This window comes from Etheostoma spectabile, chromosome 10, assembly GCF_008692095.1.
Source record: "Etheostoma spectabile isolate EspeVRDwgs_2016 chromosome 10, UIUC_Espe_1.0, whole genome shotgun sequence".
Taxonomy (NCBI): domain Eukaryota; kingdom Metazoa; phylum Chordata; class Actinopteri; order Perciformes; family Percidae; genus Etheostoma; species Etheostoma spectabile.
In genome coordinates, this window is record NC_045742.1 from 12,815,275 (window position 1) to 12,821,252 (window position 5,978).

At 38.7% G+C, this 5,978-nt stretch overlaps 1 protein-coding gene across 3 annotated transcripts in view; it reads left to right on the forward strand.

Moving 5' to 3' along the window:
- drp2 (dystrophin related protein 2) overlaps positions 1-5,978 on the forward strand; it is a 172,179-nt gene that overhangs the window by 50,929 nt on the left and 115,272 nt on the right. For 2 of the 3 annotated variants that reach the window (XM_032527832.1, XM_032527829.1), the window contains exon 2: positions 4,586-4,746. The gene's annotated coding sequence lies outside the window, so the exon portion shown is untranslated. Of the gene's footprint in view, positions 1-4,415; positions 4,509-4,585; positions 4,747-5,978 lie in introns of all 3 variants that reach the window. The other variant, XM_032527830.1, reaches the window with a different exon arrangement.

Genomic DNA, 5,978 nt, shown 5'->3' on the forward strand with positions numbered 1-5,978 from the left:
GGCAGGCACATTTTTATTATTAAAGGCCAGTTATTTCATGGGTTCAGGATACAATGCATCCTGATAAATGCATCCTTGGCCTTTGGAATTAAAATAGCCACACATCATCACATACCCTTCACCATACCTAGAGATAGGCACGGGGAACTTTCCATAAGATTATCTCTCAATGCAAGTATGGTATGGTGAAGGGTTTGTGATGCTATGGGGTTGTTTTAATTCCAAAGGGAAATTTGTCAGAATGCATAGTATCCTAGATCCATGAAATAACTGGCTTTTAAAAATAAAAATCTGCCTTCCTCAATGGGAATTTAACAAAGGGGTGTGTATTCATATGCCCTCTGTATTTTAAGGAAACACATTTATTCATTTACAATACATTATTCATTCACAAAGACAATTGGTGTCCTTAAAAAAAGGTTGGATTTTCCTAAATGTTTTGAATTACGACATTAAGATCAATTTCCAAAAGATTTTTTATTCCTCTTTTTAATCAACTTTAGCATGGGTGTGTAAATGTATGCAAACCACTGCACATGCAATTAGCAATATTTGTTTGAGTGTTTAAAGTACGTATTGTCTAGGGATTTATTTCCTTAACATGTTAATCCTTGATGAAAGCCCAGTAGCAAACTCTTCAGGAGTTTTGGGAGCAATCCCGATGGGCGTACCAATTTATGATAGGTTACCGTGGGCTAACCAACAGTATATGACCAGGCTGGGCCAGGTGGGCTGATAGAGCAGTGTGCTTGCAGGCTTTCTGGCGCACTCCCAATGCCTACCATCATGATGCACATACAGATATTTTGAAGTGGGGTTGTAGGAGATACTTATCAATAGTCAGTGTATTATCTACAGTAGGTGGCGGTCGGCTCGTCCCCAGTTTGGAGAAGCAGGCAGTAGTACCGACACGGAAGCTAAGTAATGTGCAGCAAAATGTATGTTGGCCACCTAAGAAAATGTATACAGCCCTTTCTGATAAGGAACAGAAGCAATTACATCAATGCTCTCTTCAAAGCCACCAGACTCCTTTTGACAAAAACAGTAATTTTACCTTGCAGAATACGGGAGTTGCTGGTGTCCTGCTGCCTCAATCAATTAGTTTGTTGTGTTATTGTCTGAATTTGGTATTAAAGGGTTTGTTCGGATTCACTTAAGTCACACAATGATAGGGAGGCATTTTCAGGTGCATCAGCGCATGCATTTGTGCATCGCGTATGTTAATAAACATGTCACCATATAAAGCTGTGGTTTGCTGGCCTGGTGTGAGAGATTTGGTGACCGTCAGGGAAACTGGATCACATGTGTCCTCCTGCGTCATGCGGTGGCACAGTAATCTATTAAAGCAACCAGGGTATTTAATATGTTTATCCAATACAATTATCCATGTTAACAAAGACATTTTTAGTGTTGTTTTCTCAGCAGTAAGCTGCTATGTGAGAGACACAGTTTCACAGGTGTTTAGGGGTGCGTACGTACTCACCGCAGGAGGTGGCGGTAGTCATGTGGACCATAATCAGAAGTGCCAGTACTACCGGCGAGTTCAGGCCCATTTCAAGTAAAAAAAGAAGATGCACCTCAGCCTGGCAACCAGCGGATGCATTACCGCGGCCTAGACTGAGGTCGCTGATCTGCTAGGAAGCTTTTTAGATAACCTATTCAAATGTAACTAAGTTCAAATGTTCTTTTATCACCTCATTTAGGACTATGTTTTCAATAGCTACAAAAAAACATGTTTTGTCATTGTTTGGATTATTTAGACTGAGAAAAGTGTGAAAATATTGTTGAAGATGTGCTACGTTAAGAATCCCCTGATGATGTAGAAGAACACAGGCCTTGTGCGACAGCCCCAGCTCAATTTAAGGGACAGAAAGTATATCCCCCAGCAACCTCCTTAATAAAGTTTGTAGTGCACACATTTTATGAATGGAAAATAAATTCTTAGCCACTCTGGATTGACTTCTGTAATCTGTTAAAGGATCTAGCAAAGCTGACAGGCATGGGAAAGAAAGATTTATGTAATAAATGATTTACACCTGTAGAAGGCTGAAGACCGGCCATATTTCTAGGTAAGCGTCTGTTCCACTAGTTTTCTGCGTCTTAAGGTTTTTTTTATTGGTCAGAAACATTATATTAGGGTTTTATTTCCACATTCTGAGCTACATAATATATAATACTGTACTGGACAGGAACATTAGAACATCTCACAATTTTAAACAATATAAAACAATATTTTATGAGCATTTAACATTCAGTAGTCTTAGACAAGCCAAGTAAACTTCAAACGGAATGAAATCATCCTAAATAATTGATTTAAGATGACATGTTTCAGTTTTAGCGTGCAGTGCAGAATTACATAATATATATATCTATTTAACTTAAAACACTTTTTCATGATAAGGTTTTTAGAAATGACAATTAAGGAAGGCCTCTATGGATAAGTACATTGTCTGTACAAAACTAGTAGAATAAAGGCTCACAGACTTTGTCTCTCTGCATTAGGCTGACTTAGTCGTTAACAACTTTAGATCAAATGGGGGATCTGAGAATGACTTTATACCAAAGAGTACCACAGAGATAAGAGAGACAAAGGAAATGAAAAGCTAGTAGGAGTCTATTTGCATTTATTTTTTCAGTTTAAAGCCAATTTTAGTTTTTTACTACTGAAAAAGTAGTGTATATATATTTATAAATAAACAGGTGTTTCATATTCAGGAAAATTGATATAGACTTCTTTGATTTCTCACATAGAAAGTACACAGAGGGAAGAGGTTGTGAATTTAATGCTTGAACTTTCTTTCCCTCACGTAAAGATCTTCCTTGTGCAGCATTCATATTGTTTTCAGTCTCCAATGCAGCAGTAAGTGCAGTGATTTTATTGTGGTTTTATTGTCAAATTATTGTCAAATTCAGTAAAGTTTACATTTATTCTTTGGGGGAGCTGTTATTGCCACTACTGTGGTTATGGCTTAACGCTCTCATGTGTGTTTCAATGCAAGTTACATGTTTTTGTAAAGTGACATTGTTATTTTGTTAAATGCATTGGCCCAAATCTGTGTTTACCTCCGGTGGATCAACAGGCTACTGTAAGTAGAAAAATGTAACTGTTAATTGATATTTTCAAATTTGATTAAGATCTGTCTTTACTGTCTTCGCAGTGAATTAACATTTAACAATTTCAAATTAAAGGGAAGTTGTTAGAATATCTTAATATAGTTTTCCTCTGTATTCAACATTTTGCTCCACATTATGTCTTCTTCACTCAACCTCTATCTCTTTTGATTCCTACTGTTCCTCCCTCTGGGTGGTCCAGCTTTAACTGAATGAAAATTTATGGAAAATTTGATCACATTGATATCCTCATTATATTACATTTCATTATTTGATGTGAACAGGGGGATTTAATTGGTGGATAAGGAAAATCAGGAATAGTTGTTGTGCTGGATTCAGATTTTCTAAATGAAAACTGTCTCTCACTTGCCAGTTTCATCCTTTTGCGAGCTATTGCACAAAAGTTTTTGCATATTGAGTGCATTAAACCAATGAAGTGTTCTGTCATTCACACCAATGTAATAAACATACAAGCCCACAATGTCTACAGATTTGCCATTAATTTAGTAGAAATGTTACAGACAGAAGCAGGAAGATAATAGGTGAAGAAATCTTCTATTTCCTCATATAAAACTACAATTTGAATTATGAATGACACTTACTACTCAGAAAATAGTTCAGCTCATTGCCTTTCTGCTGGCTGCTTGCTGCAAGCTTGGCATTAAACTTTTATATCTTTTTTTGAACTGTTAGGAAGTGCTCTCTTTTTTCCTTACCAACCTCTGGACTGTTCCCCCACTAGATTTATTGGAAATGTGACACACCTCTAAGGCAACCTGTTTGCTGACAAACTTTCTCTGAATATCTTGCTCTTATTTCTAAGAGCCCTCGTTTCCAAGAACATCTGTCTTCACTGAGCCTGCCTGGCCTGGCCATATCAAAGCGGATTAATGCAGCTATTAGAGTTGGTTAATGGTCAGGATGAGGCTTAGAATCAGAGAAAGGACTGTTAACATTGCCATCAAACCTGAGGCAGGAAATAGTGGCATTGCAGGGCAGCGTAACTTGTGCCAGAGTAGCAAATAAAATCTCAGGTAGGAAAGGGGACACTCATTGGCATTCCTCCCACGTTGCCTGAGTCCCTGTTTCCTCCAAGTGGCCAGCACCCAGAGTCTCAGCAGTCTTATATTCCAGTCCGAGTGTGCTGTCTGCTCATAATAAACAGGAACAGAGTCACAAAGGTTTGCTGAGTTAGAGCCCAGCCACCCTGCTCTGTCTATCTTGCTCAAAGGTTGACCAAAATCTTTACTTTATGCTCAGTTTCACAAATTTTAAAACCCCTGCTCTCACTGCTTTGCTGTTAGGTCTGAATGTCATTGGGCTTGGGAAAAGAGATGGCTGAGAAGGGACTTTGGCATTTATCCCAGCGACAATAAAGGATTTTACTCTAACTAATGGTGTGCCTTTTTCAGCCTCTTATCAAATGTTCTTCAGTCCACTGGGGAGGAGTCTGACCCTGCTCTTTGTATTGTAGGTTCCACCCTGTGTGAGGCGGTCTCTGCTGCTGTTAACCCACATACAGGCCTACCCCACCCCTCCTCCCCCTTCGCCAGCGCAGGGCAGCCACAGAAGCGTTGGCTTGATTCCAGGGAGGTTCCGATCCTGCAGCCACGTCAATCACGTCTTCACCGCTGGGTAACTATCAAGCATGCAAGCAGACTACTCCTGCCTTTGAATTGTTTTCATTGATCAGAGGCACAGACTTATGAGATTATGTGGTCTTGTTTTTGGGATAGTTTTTCATGCTTATTTGTTATTTCTGGGGTCATTCATGTGTGCTTTTTTCACGTAGAGAGTAATTTTCCACCTAAGCATGCAATACACTCAAACGCACACACACAAACTAAGGTGCCAGAGGGCTCAGGAGGATTCCCCAGGGGTTTGATCAGAGCTGTTCTGTCTTTGTTTTTTTAGTTTTTTTTTTAAGCCCATTGATTTTGACTCCAGGTGTCATCTATTGAACTGTGTCAAACTCAGCAATGGCATTTCAAAGCAAGGTCTCAGTGAGGCGAAGAAAATCAGAATAAATCAGCGTTGTGGATGAAATGTTGTCTTGTCTGCAAAGCGTAACATTGCAGTTGAACAAGTCAGTTATCCATACTGATGAGCTGACCGACATGAAGTATGTAGTGAGAGAGATTTGTCCCTGTGGGGAAATTGGTTTGCTGCACAATCACAAGGCATTTCATCACAACATTACAAACTTCACCACTAGACATACTCCTACACATTTAGCAACAAATTAGGTGTAAGGAAAAGAAAAATAGTTTGGACAGGCCAGACCAGGTGGACATTGGTTGTGACCAGGAAGGAGTGGTCAGAGTGCATGGGGGACAAGGTGCTAGTGCATTACCTTTTTTTAAAAACCTACCTGCTCAGCAGACAGACAATGTTACAGACTAACTGGTAAAACAATAGGGGTGGGAATCTCTTGGCACCTCATGATTTGATTCTAATTCAGAAGCCAATGATTTGATTCTAAATCGATCGATAAACCAAATAATTGTGTACATTTCCATGCATTATTTAAAAAAACAATCATATAATTCTTTGTTTGTTAGATTTTGACATATATTTGTCACACACAAGTTTTAATGAAATGTATTTTGTAGTCATTCCATGCTTAAGCCTTAAAGATGCATGTGAATGTCACCTTCTCTCTCAGTAATCTTCCATGTCAGAGGCTCAGTCATGTTTAAGGTGGAGAACATGAAACGTGAGGTGGTCAGATGTAATGGGATAAAGCAGATGAATAGCCTATTTGTGTTTTGCCTAATTATTTTATTTATGTCTCATTAGATCATGTGTGTGTATATATACAAAATTTAATTTTTTCCCCCTTATGGGCATTTTTTTTTTTTTTTTCT